Source organism: Ictidomys tridecemlineatus, chromosome 5 (genome assembly GCF_052094955.1).
Source record: "Ictidomys tridecemlineatus isolate mIctTri1 chromosome 5, mIctTri1.hap1, whole genome shotgun sequence".
NCBI lineage: Eukaryota > Metazoa > Chordata > Mammalia > Rodentia > Sciuridae > Ictidomys > Ictidomys tridecemlineatus.
In genome coordinates, this window is record NC_135481.1 from 121,518,894 (window position 1) to 121,535,615 (window position 16,722).

General features: G+C 37.7%; 1 protein-coding gene across 9 annotated transcripts in view; it reads left to right on the plus strand.

Moving 5' to 3' along the window:
- Wdr20 (WD repeat domain 20) overlaps positions 1-16,722 on the plus strand; it is an 86,410-nt gene that overhangs the window by 14,405 nt on the left and 55,283 nt on the right. The gene's annotated exons all lie outside the window — the stretch shown is intronic.

Here is a 16,722-nt window from a genome sequence, read left to right on the forward strand (position 1 = left end):
CATATTTAAAAATATCTCTTTAAAAGCAGAAATTTATTGAGTTTTTCTTTCATTGGCAATGTAACTATGTTTTGAGAATTGCTTACTTTTGAGGTGGTGGTCTTAACTGGACTGTGGGGAGAGTTCGAAAATTAATGTACCCCATGGGACAAGATAATGAAAGATTAATTTATAAATGTTCAGTTAGTGTGAAAATTGGACATATTGAAGAGTAAATGTTCCCTAAGATTTAATATATACCCATCCAGTTCAGTGTTTTTTGCTTGGTTACAAAAACTAGGGAGGTGAAGATTGTATCTAAATGTTGCAAGTTTTTTCTTCGTTCAAGGTGATACTTTTTATTAGTGTTTGAGTGTACTAATGTATTGGGGATGCTGTTAGAAGTTTCTGAAAATAAATCTCTTTTGAGTTTTTCTTTCTTCTTTTTTTTTTTTTTTTGAATCGGCAAAGTGTGAAGGTAGTAGTCTGGAAAATGAAATTTTAATACTACTTCCAATTTTGTCACTGACTTGTTGGGTGACCTTGGATAAGTTATTTAACTTTTATTTGCACTGCTTAAAAAGGGAATATTGCAGTGCACGTATTGTAATTAATAGTATAATAATTAGTGAATCCTAAAGCCTTGAAACACTCAGTAAATGTAAAATATAGTGAAAAAACAAGCATTGAGAGTAACTGTCCAAAAAAAAAGCAACTGTTAAGCCAGATGTGGTGGCACACACCTGACACACCTGTAATCCCAGTAGGTCAGGAGGATCACAAGTTCAAGACCAGACTCAGCAATGTTGTGAAGCCCTAAGCAATATAGTGAGACCCTGCCTCGAATAAAAAACAAAAAGGGGTGGGGATATAGCTCAGTGATAAAGCACCCCTGGAACACCCCCCCCCCAAAAAAAAAAAAAAAACCTGTCAAGCAGGAAGCTGTGATCTTGACATTCATCTGGAAGTAAGTTTAGAATTATAAATTATTTAAATAAAATGTGTTTAAAAGCTAAATTAACTAATATTGATGATCAGTAGTGCAGGCATTACTTTAAAAAAAATTTTTTTTGTCAATAGACTATTTATTTATATGTGGTGCTGAGAATTGAACCCAGTGCCTCACACATGGTAGGCAAGTGCTCTGCCACTGAGCCAGAACCCCAGCCCAAAAGTTTGCTTTCTTTTTAATCATGATGCTGGGCAACAGACCCATAGCCTCTTGCATACTAGTCAAGTGCTTTCCCTCTGAATTGCCCCTCCAGGCCTGAAAGGTTTATTTCTAAAACTTTCTTGCTGCATGAATTTTTATTTTTCACTTTATTTTTTATTTGGTTCTGGAGGATTTGAACCCAGGGCCTCATGCATGCCAGACAAGCACTTTACCACTGATCCACATCCCCAACCTCTTCTGGATCTGATAGCCCATAAAAACAGGTCACTTGCCTGGAAATACTGTTGTAATAATGGGGCACATTGAAGGGTAAAAATCAAGAGAACTATTCTAAACTACACTAAAAATGTAACCCCAGCACCTAAAAAAAAAAATTACACAAAATTTATTTTAAGCAAAAAAACCCTGAATTAATATAAATTGCCTTTACTTGCATATTTGAGCATTTTAACTTTTCTTGATTTTTTTTTTTTTATCTATCCCTATTTGAGATGGGGTTGGGGGTCTCTGTGTTGCTAACTCCTGGGCTCAAATGATCCTTCCTGCTCAGCTTTCCAAGTAACTTTGAGTCCTAGCACTGGTCACATCAGATTTACACTTTACTTTTTAAAAAAATTTCAGGGGTACTAGATAAAGTCAACGGTATGTGGCAGACATTTAACTCTTCTAGCCAGTGTAACTTAAAATTTTTTTTCTATAAGTGAGTTTGCATTTATTTATTGTCATTTCTTAGTATAAGTGACTGGTTTTGTGACCATATTTTCTGATCTTAAATGGAGCTGGGGACAGCTCAGTGGTGGAGTGATTGATTTCCTGGCATGCAGGGGCCCCTGAGTTCAATCCTTAGCACTTATAAAAAAATAAAACAGGGCTGGGGATATGGCTCAAGCGGTAGCGCGCTCGCCTAGCATGCGTGCGGCCCGGGTTCGATCCTCAGCACCACATACAAAAACGAAGATGTTGTGTCCGCCAAGAACTAAGAAAAAATAAATAAATGTTAAAATTCTTTAAAAAAAAAAATAAAAATAAAACAAAGATAATTTAAAAATTTTTTTTCTATATTTGAAATATTTTTTAGTTGTAGATGGACACAATGACTTCATTTTGTTTGTTTATTTTTATATGGTGCTGAGGATGAAACCCAGTTCCTCACATGTGCCAGGCAAATGCTCCACCACTGAGCCACAACCCCAACCCCGACAATTTTTTTTTTTTTTTTGATACCCAGGATTGAACTCCCCTGACATTCGACCACTGAGCCATATTTTGCATTTTATTTAGAGAAAGGCTGTCACTGAGTTGCTTAGCACCTTTCTTTTGCAGAAGCTGACTTTGAACTCACCATCTTCCTGCCTCAGCCTCCTGAGCTGCTGGGGTTACTCGCTTGTGAAACTTCACCTGGCCCTAAACACTTATTTTTAATTAGAAAACCAATGTTTAATTGTTGGAATCAGTAGATAGCAATTTCTTGACAGTTGGCGAATTTGATTTTTTTTATTGTTGTTCCATTTTTCATGTTTTCTTTAAGGCATATAAAGTTTTACAATCGAATCATTTAGAAGCTCTAATTTGGATGAAATTTAAATCTAGCTTAAATATATATGGAAAATATGTCTTCTAACGAATTTAAATAATAACCTGAAGCCAGGCTTGGTGGACCATACCTGTAATCACAGTGACCTAGGAAGCTGAGGCAGGCCAGACTCAGTAACTTAATGGACACTAAGCAACTTAGTGAGACTCTATCTCAAAAATAAAGGGGGGTGGTGGTGGTGCTGGGGATAGAATTCAGGGTAGTGCACCCATGGGTTTAATAAAAAGTGGGTTTAATAAAAAGTGCTGAGAAGGTAGCTGAGTAGAGCACTTGCCTAGCTTGTACGGCCCTGGGTTTTAGGAGAGGGGGTGTGTGTGTGGGGGGGTGGTATTCACAGTGAAACCTATTGATTTGTACAACTAATATGTGTTAATAATAAAAAGCATAGTATGAGCATTGATTTAATACTGACACTAATCATTTCACAAAGATTTGATGAATACTAATGATACTAGGCAAAATGATATGGGGTGTTCAAAGATGAGAAAGACACTGCCCCCTCCTCCATACTAGCTTTCATATATTTTTATAGCAAATTTTGTGATCCTTTTGTTTTTCTAAAGTGGTTGTTTTAGGTTAAAGATGCCAGACATATTTGGGCTTATTGGACCAGTTCTCACATTTAATGGAGATCTGTTTTTATATAAATGTGAATGTCTTCATTCAGATCTTAGTTTAACCATTACTTCCTAAGCAAATCCTTCTGGAATTCCCAATCTAGATCAGTTTCCCCCTGTTAATATGTTCTCAAAGTTTCCTGTACTTTGCTTTTTCTCAATTTGTATTTTTCTTTGATAATCTGTATCTTCTGTAAACAAAGATCCTTTAGAATAGGCACTATGTTTTTCCTGCTCTCTATGTTCCTGGTGTCCAGTGCAATGTCTAGCATAGAGTCAGGTCCTTACTGTGTATCTGTTGAGTGAATAATTGATAGAACTATCTATGCCATACTTAAAAAAAAATCTTTAAGAGGCTGAAAAACCATTCAGTTTGGGACCCAAAAGTAACTTGTTTTTTCTTTTTTCTTTCTGCTACTGGGGATTGAAGCCAGGTCTGCTTTACTAAGCTACATCCCCAGTCCTTTACTTTTAATTTTTTAAAATATTTATTTTTTTCCTTAGGTGTAGATGGACACAACACAATGCCTTTATTTTTATGTGGTGCTGAGGATTGAACCTGGGTCCAGCCCATGCTAGGTGAGCGCTCTACTGCTGAGCCACAATCCCAGCCCCTATTTTTAAATTTTATTTATTTATTTATTTTTAAAAACTTTTTTTAAGTTGTTGATGGACCTTTATTTATTCATTCATTTGTTTATTTATTTATTTTTTTTGACTTTTATTTATTTATATGCCTTGCTGAGAATCGAACCCAGTGCTTCACACGTATTAGGCAAGTCCTCTGCCACTGAACCACAACCCCTCCCCTAAGTTCTTTTTATTTTTTATTTTGAGACAGAGTCTTAGTTGCTCAGGTTCTGCTCAGTTGCTGAGGCTGAGGCTGGCCTGAAACTTACAATTATTCAGCCTCAGTCTCCCTAGTAGCTGGGATTACAGCTGTATGCCACCACACCCAGCACTTGGGTGTGTTTTTAGTAGTTCACATATTTTTTTGGGGGTGTGGGGGTAGGTACTGGGGATTGAACTCTGGGGCACTTCACCACTGAGCCACATCCCCAGCCCTGTTTTATTTAGGGACAGGGTCTCACTAAGTTGTTTAGCGCCTCAACATTTAAAATTTAAAATGTTGTTAGTAGGTAACAAATGTAGCCTTCTTTTTTTTTTTTTTTTATTTAGTGAGAGAGGGAGAGAGAGAATTTTTCTTTTTTCTTTTTTTTAGAGAGAGAGAGAGAATTTTTTTTTAATATTTATTTTTCAGTTCTCGGTGGACCGCTTGAGCCACATCCCCAGCCCGAGAGACAATTTTTTTTTTTTTTTTTTTTTTTTTAGTTTTTCAGCGGACACAACATCTTTGTTTGTATGTGGTGCTGAGGATTGAACCTGGGCTGCACGCGTGCCAGGCGAGCACGCTACCGCTTGAGCCACATCCCCAGCCCCAAGCCACATCCCCAGCCCCGAGAATTTTTTTAATATTTATTTTTTAGTTATCGGCAGACACAACATCTTTGTTTTGTATGTGGTGCTGAGGATCAAACCCGGGCCGCATACATGCCAGGCGAGCGCGCTACCACTTGAGCCACGTCCCCAGCCAAATGTAGCCTTCTTAAAACTGGGAAATTGTTTGGGGCTGGGATTGTGGCTCAGTGGTAGAGTGCTCGCCTAGCATGCATGAGGCCCTGGGTTCAAACCTCAGCACCACATAAATATAAAATAAAGATATTGTGTCCACCTAAAACTAAAAAATAAATATTAAAAAAAAAAACAAAAAACTGGGAAATTGTATTGCAAGAGATAGTGAAGAAATGGAAAGTAATTGAATGGTATGGGTTACTTTTGATCCATTTCTATCAAATTGTTACCAATAAGATCCATGTGCTGGGGCTGCGGTTGTGGCAAAGTGGTAGAGTGTTCTCTTAACATGTATGAAGCACTGGGTTCCATCCTCAGCACCACATAAAAAAATAAATAAAAAAGGTATTGTGTCCATCTACAACTAAAAAAAAAATTCTTTAGAAAAAAATCCATATATTATCTACTAACAGCTTTTTAAAACTGTACTCAGAATTACTTATTCAATAAGATGGATATAATTACCATGTGTGACTCTACTTTGTGTACAACCAGAGACCTGAAGAATTGTACTCTGTGTACTATGAATCGAAATGCATTCTGCTATCATATATATAACAAATTACAATAAATAAATTTTAAAAAAGAATTACTTATTCAAATCAAAGAATCTTGCTCTCTTCCTTTACCTCATTAAGATTCCACTCCATAAATGTACTGCTCAGAGTGTTACTGAAGTAGTTCCTACAGTAGGTAGGAAGTATCTTTAAATGGTTTTAAGGTCTTATCTAAAGATTGTATGATTCTGTGCTCAATAATTTTTGTGTATGAAAATAAATTTATTTTCTTTTGGGGAGAGGTTTTCATGTAGATTTATTTCCTGCTTCTTGAATTTGAATTGGGAGGAGTGAGGTGTTTGAGAAAGCAAGGTGAAAACATGTTTCCTAGGTCTTTTTGCTACAAAAGTTTTATATTCCCCATGGTGAGATGAAGTTGGGACCTGAAGAGTGAATTAACAGCATCTAAAATATTTTTAGAGCCAAGTTTTAGAGGAACGTGCATAATGGGTTGATTTGGGAGAGAATGAGCATTCTGTTATGGGAAGTGTTTTGCCTCTGTCAAAAACTGCAGCACTACCTGTTGGTGGGTGTTGCAGGAATTCATGCTTTGTGTGGCAGGATGAACTAGATGCCTTTTAAAGGTTGTTTCCACAAAATGTTTTTAAATACTGGATTACTTCAAAGAAAGTCATGTTCACACCCTTCTCCCCATTGGTTAATTTTTCACACCTCCCCACTCCCCATTTATAATTTAGAAAGAGGTTTAGAAGTCTGAAACTTCTTATATTAGATAGACTTTTAAAAATCTTGTACTTAATTTAGTGGCTATACATGGGGTTTGGAAGGATTGAGAGCCTGTGTTTCTTTTCCATTAAGAGATTCTTACCTGACTTGTGAAATATTGATAAGATCTAGTTATTTGACTTTAGGATCACATCCTGAGGGGAAAACATCTCAATTGTCACTGAAAGCAGGAAATACTTTTATACTATATCTTGCCTCTCGACCTTGAAGAGAAGGGTAGTGATGAGATTTTTGAAGTCTCCCTGGGAGCATATGAGCATGTAGAATATGCAGACTGCATCAGTGAAATCCAAGAGATAGTAATGAATATCACTCTTTCCAAGTGTTTATGGATCATGTCTACCAGATAGTACTGTTCCTGATGTAGGATGTAGACATTGTCTTTGCCTGCAAGAAACTCATCACTGTGTTTATTATCATTGAGTTAATCTAGTGACTTAAGTGGTATTACACTTGGTAGAAAACTTGAGCAAGAATCAAAACATAGTTCTATCCCCAGCACTAAAAACAAAAACAGCTCCTCCTCCAACAGTGACTTTGTCACTCACCGATTTGTCTGAACATATGGCTAAAGAAACTTATTTTAAATTAAATATGAAGATTTTTGTAGACTGCATTTTATGTCTTAGTAATTTCATTTGTTTTCCAATGAGGTTAGTTTGTGCAGAAATATAAATGTGGCTCTGTTTGGTTATTTAAGAGAAGTCATTTAGGGAATAAATAAGTTTAATTGATAGACATTCTCAGTTTTAATATTCAGAACATTTTCAATTATCTCAGAATATTAGTGAAAAGTTATCTTGTCCTTTGAACATTTGATATATTTTTTAATACCTTTATTTCACTTATTCATTTTTAGAGAGAGAGGGAGAGAGAGAATTTTTTTAATATTTATTTTTTAGTATTTGGCGGACATAACATCTTTGTATGTATGTGGTGCTGAGGATTGAACCCGGGCCGAGCGCATGCCAGGCGAACGCGCTACCGCTTGAGCCACATCCCCAGCCCAACACTTATTTATTTTTATGTGATGCTGAGGGTCGAACCTAGGGTCCCACTCGTGCGAGGCGAGTGCTCTACCACTGAGCCACAACCCCAGCCCTTGATATCTGTTTTTATAATGGAGTATAAGGCATGTCATGCTTAAGGAAAAAAAAATGTATTATACAAGATACAACTGTTCATTGAGGATGACTTAACGGTGATTTAAGACATACTTCCTAGCCAGATGTGGTTGCCCATGCCTGATTCAGGAGACTTGAGGCAGGAGAATCACAAAGTTGAGGCCAGCCTCAGCAACTTGGCAAGGCCCTATTTCAAAATAAAAAATAAAAAAGGGTGGGGAGGCAGCTCAGTGGTAGAGTGCCCCTGGGTCATTGCCCAATATGAGGGTTGGAGAACATGCTATTTTTGAAAAAAAATTTTTTGAACTTATTATAATATAAAGTAGAAGATGTACATTCTACATGTGGCAAACAGTTTATCAAGTGGATTTAAGGAATAAAGGTGAAGCAGAAAAGTATTTCTCTATTAGAATAATATTGGGTTGGGTTTCAAATAAGATGATCATGATCTGTCCTGAAATGTTGTGTATAGGTCATATTTTTATAAAAGTTTAAAGTTGTTTTTTTAATTTCATAAATGCTTTATCTTCATTTCTGGTTGAGTTTTAGCATTTTTCTCAGTTTCACACTTCTGCCAATTGGTAATTTGTAAATTAAGTGATATTTTGTACTGTCAATTATTATTATTTTTTATAATATGGAGTTTTGAAAAGTAGGTATAATGTACAAAAACAAGCCAAGGGGCTGGGGATGTGGCTCAAGCAGTAGCGTGCTTGCCTGGCACGTGCGGGGCACTGGGTTCAATCCTCAGCACCACATAAAAATAAAATAGACGTTGTGTCCACCGAATCTAAAAAATAAATATTAAAAAATAAATAAAACAAAAAACAAGCCAAATTAGTCTGTTACGCTTTATCTTGTTTTGTAGCAGTAGGAAAATGTGTTTGAATCTATAGTTTTTATAAGAAAGATGCAAAAATTATTCATAAGGCAGGATTTTTTTTTTTTTTTGGTCCTGGGGATTGAACCCAGGGCCTTGTGTATGTGAGGCAAGTACTCTACCAACTGGCTATATCCCCAGCCCAACACTGAATTTCATTCCCAGTCCTTTTTATTTTCTTTTAATAAAATTTTGAGGCAGGACCTTGTTAAGTTGCTGGGATGACTTCAAACTTGTGATCCTCCTGCCTCAGCCTCTTGAGTTGCTGAGATTACAGGTGTGTAGCATTGTGCCTGGCATAAGGAAAGAATTTTACATAGTTTTTATATGTATTAGTGTTGGTCTAGGGATATAGCTCAGTGGTAGAGCACTTGCCTAGCTATGTGAGGCCCTGAGTTCAATCCCTACTACTAAAAAATAAAAAAAAAAAAGCCCTGACAAAAAATATTGAGTCATTCAGTAGGAGGGACTGTTTTAGCATTCTCAGTTACCTACCTTATATACCTGAAGGTATTTTTCCTTTTTTTTTTTTTTTTAATTTTTTAGTTGTAGACGAATACAGCACCTTGATTTATTTATTTTTATGCTGTACTGAGGATTGAACCCTGTGCCTCACACATGCTAGGCAAGAGCTCTATCACTGAGCCACAACCCAGCCTTTAATTGATTAAAAACCCGCTCCTTCTTCTTTGCCCTTCCTCTCCTTGCTATAGCAAAATTTGTGTAGGTTCTCATTCTCTTTACTTTGATCTCTACTTCAGAGGCCGTCTTGCCTTAGTATTTCATTTAATAAATAACTGAGTGGTTTTTCTATGAAAAGCATCATGCCAGACTATGAGGAATCAAAGAAATATGAAACATGGGCCTGACCTTAAGAGGCTTATCATCTAACTAAGGAGACATGATACTTACACGTGCAATGTAAAGAGTGCCTGCTCTACATTGTTGTTTGGAAAGAATTTCTACCTTCAAGGAGTTCACAGTCCAGTGGAATAATAAAAGCTTGTTCACTCAACTAACATTTACTGAATCTGTGAACCTGAAGACAAAAAAGACGTATTCCCTAGTCTAAAAGTCCCTGCAGTCTAATGCGAAAGGGACAAGTAAACCTGTGGTGACATAGTACAGTTCCTGCAAAACATTCACAATCGAGTATTGCCTGTGGGGGAAAATGGCTTTTGGAGTAATCATGACCTGTCCACAGTTACTCAAGGAATGTGGTAGAGCCTGGAGTTGAACCAAGGCCTCTGTCTGAGTAGGCCTTCCATACAGATTTTCTGTCAAAGATGAAATGTTACAGGGGCTGGGGATGTGGCTCAAGCGGTAGTGCACTAGCCTGGCATGTGTGCGGCCCGGGTTCGATCCTCAGCACCACATACCAACAAAGATGTTGTATTCGCTGAGAACTAAAAAATAAATATTAAAAAAATTCTCTCTCTCTCTCTCTAAAGAAAAATAAAAGATGAAATGTTACAAGGCAGCAGGGCCTGCTTGTTGAGATGCTGATGTTGTTCCTGAGAGGGAGATGGTAGGCTAGGAAGTAGCTAGGAATTATGTTGTAGAAGACATGTGTAGTGAGTACCTTTCTTATTCTCCCCAGACATAAAGAAGTGAGCTGGATGTCCTTAGAAATTCTATAGAGGGAGACAGCAAGGTATAAGAGATCATGTTAGGGGTAGGGTTGTGGCTCAGCAGTTGAGTGCTTGCCTTGCATGTATAAGGCACTAGTTTCAACCCTCAGCACTACATAAAAATAAATAAAATAAAGGTATTTGTTTAAAAAAAAGAGATCATGTTAAAATACTAATAGCTAATACTTATTATTTTGTGTATGTGTGTGGGGATGTGGGACACCAGGGAATGAACTCAGGGATGCTTTACCACTGAGCCAGATCGCCAGCACTTTTTATCTATCGGTCTGTCTATTTATTTATTTTTGGTACTGGGGATTGAACTCATGGGCACTGAACCACTGAGCTACATTCCCAGCCCATTTTATGTTTGATTTAGAGTCATGGTCTTGCTAAGTTGCTGGGACTAGTTTTGAACTAGCAATCCTCCTGCCTCAGCTTTCCAAACTTCTGAGATTACAGGCATGGGATTTCAACCATGCTTGGCTATTAATACTTATTATTAATAATGCATATTATGGACATTCTGCTGAGTGATTATGCATGATTTATTTAATCCTCACAAATAATCTTATAAAATAGGTCATTAATTTCTCCATTTTGGGGCTGGGGCTGTAGCTCAATGGTAGAGCACTTGCCTAGCATGCGTGAGGCACTGGGTTCAATCCTCAGCACCACATAAAAATAAATAGACATTCTGTCCATCTACAACTACAAAAAATAATTAAAATTTTTTTCCATTTTACAGGTGAGATTTAGAGAGAATTAAAAATTTGCATAGGTTATAAAACCTAGGAAGCAATCATTCTGGGGCTTGAATCCAGTTCTTTTTTTGGGGGGGAGGTGGTACCAGGGATTGAATTCAGAGGCTCTTGACCACTGAGCCACATCCCCAGCCTTATTTTGTACTTTATTTATTTATTTATTTATTTTAAAGAGAGAGAATTTTTTTTTTAATATTTATTTTTTAGATTTCAGCGGACACAACATCTTTGTTTGTATGTGGTGCTGAGGATCGAATCTGGGCCACACGCATGCCAGGCGAGTGCGCTACCACTTGAGCCACGTCCCCAGCCCGTTATTTTGAACTTTATTTAGAGACAGGGTCTCACTGAGTTGCTTAGCGCCTTGCTTTTTGCTGAGGCTGGCTTTGAATTTGCAGTCCTCTTGCCTCAGCCTCTCAAGCCGTTGGGGTTACAGGCATGTGCCACCACGCCTGGTAAGGAATTGGTTTTTGATTTTAATTACCTAAAACATTTTTTTGGTTCTAATATCAGAATCATAGAATAAAGTTATATTTTATTTCTGTCTTCCTCCCCTCTCACAATTCCTTCATTTCCCTACAGATGATCATTTTATTTTGTTTTAGTTTTATTCCAAAGTTCTTCAATTTTCAAAATAAAAATCACACATTATTAGAGACTATCTACACTGGAGTTAAGCAAAATAGTTGCATGGGCGTAAGCCTACACAGGTTTGTTAATATATACATATGGTTCTAAAGGTGCTTGCAAAACTGGTCATTGGAAATATACACGAGGCTCTGGAAATGTACTCCAAAATTTGTTTTTGATTCATCTTGATAGAAGAGTAAGATGACATTTGAGTAGAGATTTGAAGGGATTGAGGGATTGTAGTAGGTGTGGAATTTTGCATCTTATTTATTTATTTATTTATTTTTAAAGAGAGAATTTTAAATATTTATTTATTTTTTAGTTCTCGGCAGACACAACATCTTTGTTGGTATGTGGTGCTGAGGATTGAACCTTTGTTGGTATGTGGTGCTGAGGATTGAACCCGGGCTGCATACATGCCAGATGATCGCGCTACCGCCTGAGCCACGTTCCCAGCCCCGTTTTTTAAATTTTTTTATTTTTATTTTTTAATTTTTTTTAAAGAGAGAGAGAGAGAGAATTTTTAATATTTATTTTTTTTTAGTTCTCGGCGTGGAATTTTGCATCTTGCTTTTTCTGTTTAATGATGTATAGAGGGCTGGGGTTGTGGCTCAGTGGTAGATCAGTGGTAGAGCGCTTGTCTAACATTTCATGCCACTGGGTTTGATTCTCAGCACTGCATATAAATAAGTAAATAATGGGGCTAGGGTTGTGACTCAGTGGCAGAGTGCTCACCTAGCTTGTGCGAGGCCTCGGTTCGATCCTTAGCACCACATAAAAATAAATAAATAAGATAAAGATATTGTGTTCAACTAAAAGCTAAATATTTAAAAATAAAATAAAATAAATAAGAAAATAAAGAACCAAAAACATATTTAGAATATTAGAACCAAAAAAAGTTTTACATTTTTACATTTTTATTTTACATTTTAATTAAAATTAAAAACCACCACCAGGCGTGGTGGCACATGCCATGAACAATTAATAAAAATATTTTAAAAAAATGATGTGTAGAAGGAATCTTTTCATGTTAGTAAAAGAGTGTCTTCAATTCTTTTTTTAAAAAAATATATATTTATTTTAGTTGTGAATGGACCTTTACGTATTTATATGTGTTGCTGAGACTTGAACCCAGGGCCTCACACATGCTAGGCAAGCGCTCTACCACTGAGCCACAACCCCAGACCTGCATCTTGATAAATAACTTTCTTCTCCATGCTTAGGATGTGTCATAGTTTAGTGAATCCCAGGTAAGTCTTTTTTTTTTTCCCTCTAATTTTTTTGTAGTTATAAATGGACAGAATGCTTTTATTTTATTTGTTTATTTTTATGTGATGCTAAGGATCAAAACCAGTGCCTCACACATGCTAGGCAAGCGTTCTGCCGCTGAGCTAGTTACAGCTCCAGTCACCTAGGTAACTCTTTTTTTTTTTTTAGTTATAGATAGACATAATATCTTTATTTTGTTTGTTTATATTTTTGTGTGGTGCTGAGGATTGAACCCAGTGCCTCACATGTGCAAAGCAACTGCTCTGCCACTGAGCTACAACCCCAGCCCCTGCCAGGTAACTCTTGATTGTTAATCCCTTTAAAGAGAAATTACACCTATATTTCCAGCGGATCAGGAGGCTGAGGCAGGAGGATTGCAAGTTCAGAGCCAGCCTCAGCAACTTATTGAGGCCCTAAACAACTCAGTGAGACCCTGTCTGTCTGTAAATAAGATTCCCCAAAGGCCTGGGGATATGACTCAGTGGTTGAGTGTCCCTAGGTTCAATCCCAGTACCAAAAAAAGAAGAAATTATGAATAATACTATAGCAGATAACTTCACCTGTATTTACTGTATTTAACTTCACCTGTATTTTATTTCACATGGCGGCACATAATTTCTTAGGCACTGGAAATTTTAAATTTCCAGAGATGGTACTCCTGGGTTAAAGGATACCACATGTGTGTGTATATGTGTGTGTGTGGTTTTTTTTTTTTTTTTTTTTGCAGTGCTAGGGATTGAACCCAGGGCCTTGTGCATGCAAGGTAAACACTCTACCAACTGAGCTACATCCCTGTCTCTCACATGTATATTTCTTTTTTCTTTTTTCTTTTTTTTTCAGTTATCGGCGGACACAACATCTTTCTTTGTATGTGGTGCTGAGGATCGAACCTGGGCCGCACGCATGCCAGGCGAGCGCGCTACCGCTTGAGCCACATCCCCAGCCCCTCTTTTTTTTTTTTAATATTTATTTTTTAGTTGTAGTTGGGCACAGTACCTTTATTTCATTTATTTATTTTTATGTGGTGCTGAGGATCGAACCCAGGGTCTCACACGTGCGAGGCGAGCGTTCTGCTATGAGCCACAACCCCAGCCCTCACATGTATATTTCTGATAGATATTACCAAGTTATCCGGTGGTGGGTTGTACTAGTTTTACTCCCATGTCCGAGAGCACTTGTTTTACCACAGGCTCACTCAGAGTGTTGTCAGGCTTTTGCATTTGACAAATTAGTGAATTTTTGTTTGCTTGTCTTTCTCTTGTGATGAGTGAGGTTGAACATCTTTCTGTATATTTAAGAGCAACATATGTTTCTTTTCTTTTTGAACTGTCTGATATCCTTTGCCCTTGTAGAGTTTTTATATTTTTCCCCAGTGCAGGAGATTGACACTAGAGGTATTCTACCACTGAGTGACACCCCCAGCCCTTTTTATTTTATTTTTTTTTGGGGGGACAGGGTCTCACTAAGTTGCTTAGGGCCTTGCTAAATTGCTGAAGCTGTCCTTGAACTTGTGATCCTTTTATCTTAGCTGGCTAAGTCACTGGGGTTATCACCCTGGCAATTTTGTGTGTGTTTTTTTTTTTTTTTAAGTTGTGTTGTGGAATGCCTGAATTTTTTTTTTCTTTTTCTTTTTTTAAAGGAGCTCTTTCTGTATTGGAGCTTTTTGAAGATTTTGTTTTCTTCCTAGTTTGCTGTTTGTCTTCTTCCTTTGTGTTCTGTGAATATGTGTTGTGTTCTTGCTATGAAGAATTTTCATAGTTGAAATTATAAATTTTCTATTATGAATTTTTTATAGTTTGTAATTTAACAGTTGTCACTCTCCAAGGTTTAAATAAGAGAGAAAAGATTTACATATTAATATTTTGGAATTAAGTTTAACATACTTTTTTGGAGATGAGATGAACATTGAAATATGATATAAAGGGAGTTGGTTGACTGATTCACTAGTGTGTTATAGGATTTAGTGTATTCTGGGTATCATAATGTTAGCAATGTTTTAGTTTGCAAGGAATAGGAAACCTACTCAAAGTGGTTTAATTTTTAAAGGGATGCTTGGGTTTATGTTGCTGAAAATTTTAGAGGTGGGGTGGGCTTCAGCATGGTTTGACTGGGTGCCAGCTGTGTTTTGCTGAGATTCTCTTTGTTCTGCTTTCTGTGTTCTGTCAGTCTGGCTTAGGTGGCCAAACAGTGGTAGAGGTGTTAGGCTTCATATGGCTGGACCACGTAGACCAGAAATGAGAGCCAGTATAAGAATGAACATCTCTTCAGTGACTCCCTCAGAATAAGGAATTTTGTAAAATCTCCAGTAAACCTCCTTGACTTATAGCTCCAAAAGGAATTACCAGCCCATTCCTGTGGTCAAGGAAATATGCACTGGTTGACCTAGTCTTGACTAACCCACACCTTTAGCAAAGGGACTGGATTATCTGATACCCTTGTTGCCCTGGAGACCACTCTGGAACCAGGATATGCAACACTAGAGAGGAGAATGGTCTACAGATAGACACTGGGCAGTCAACCAGGAGATGTGAACTGCTGAGGATCTTACAAGGGGACCCAGAAGTAAGAAACCCTGTTCTTCCTTGGGAACAGTCCAGTGAGGGGGTACTCAGTACAACAGGGCTTGCATCACAGCAAGCAAAGCATTGGGAGCGCTGTGCTCTTGCCCTGCTTGCAGACCTGTCTCTCCTGTGCTCTTGCTGGTAGGCTGCCATGAAGATCCTCCCACCTCTTCATACAGTGTTGGATCTTGCATGTTTGAATTTCTGTTTCTACCTCTACACTGAATCTTGAGGGCAGAATCCATATCTTACTCATCCATGTTCATCACAGTGCCTGTACATAGTAGGCATGTTATATTTTTTAAATGAATAAATTGTTCAGAATTATCATCTTCTAAGAACTGAATTGAATAAAGTGATTTTTCAAAATCCCTTTCATGAATCAAATGCAGCGCACATTAGTACTGAAACATACACAGTTAGGCTTGCTGGGCCCTTTTGCATTGTTTGAGATGCTTTTAGAAATGAGTCACAGCCTGGAATCTTATGTTCTTAGAATTCTATGTTTTTTAAAATTTTTTTTTAGTTGTTAATGGATCTTAATTTATTTATTTATATGAGGTGCTGAGACTCAAACCCAGTGCCTCAGACATGCTTAGCAAGTGCTCTACCACTGAGCTACAACCCTAGCCCTAGAATTCTTTTGCATTAACCAGGGAGAAACTGTGTCTAGTGTCTTGAATGCCTGGAGCATCTTTTTTGGAACATGTGTTCCTTGTCCTGGAGAACTGGTGAAAAATGCTCATTCTCCCTTCAGAAAAAAGCTGTTGTTGTCTTTTCTCTTCATTATAGGAATTGTACAACTCCTTGTGGCTCTTTTTTTCCCCCTGGATTGTGGAATAGGTGTACTTGTAGTTAGCAAGACTGAGGCAGCATTAACTCAAGTTTATTTAAAAATGATGCATGTTGTCCTCAGGGTTTTCCTTGATGCACCAGCACTTTAAGTTTCCTTGAGAAAACTCAGGTGGAACTGTGGAGGCCTTGCAGAGAGATGACTGCTACATTGTCTGTGCAGTGATGGACTAGGCTTCAGTGAACCCTTTGCCTCTCCAGCGTCCCTTTGGAGCCCCTTCTCTCAGAGTCATACCACTTTCTCTGTCTTCTTCATAGTCGTACACTGACTTCCTGGCCACCTCTGCTCATTGCATACGCCAATACCTGCCTATAGCCTTTCCTTCCACTCTAGTTCCTGCCATTGTCTTGGGTGATTTCATTTCCACTGCATGACCCTTAAGCACCTTGACCACTTGGTTTCAGGGGCTTCCAGGGCTCCCTGAGGGTCTCCTCTAGACCATCTCTATCACTCTCTTCCACAGTAACACTCAGGATCTTGTTATCATCTGAAACAGTTTCAAATCTAGAATCCAAATTTATAGTTATCCTTCTACTTCAATATGACACCCCCCTCCTGCCAGCCCAGTTCTCATTGTCCAGGAAACTAGTTACCCAACTTCATGCCACCAGGTTCATTGGAAACTATTTGGTTCATAACTTCTCCACCTTTTAGCAATATTTAATACCATCAATCATTTTGTCTTCATTGAAACATTTCTTGTCTTGACA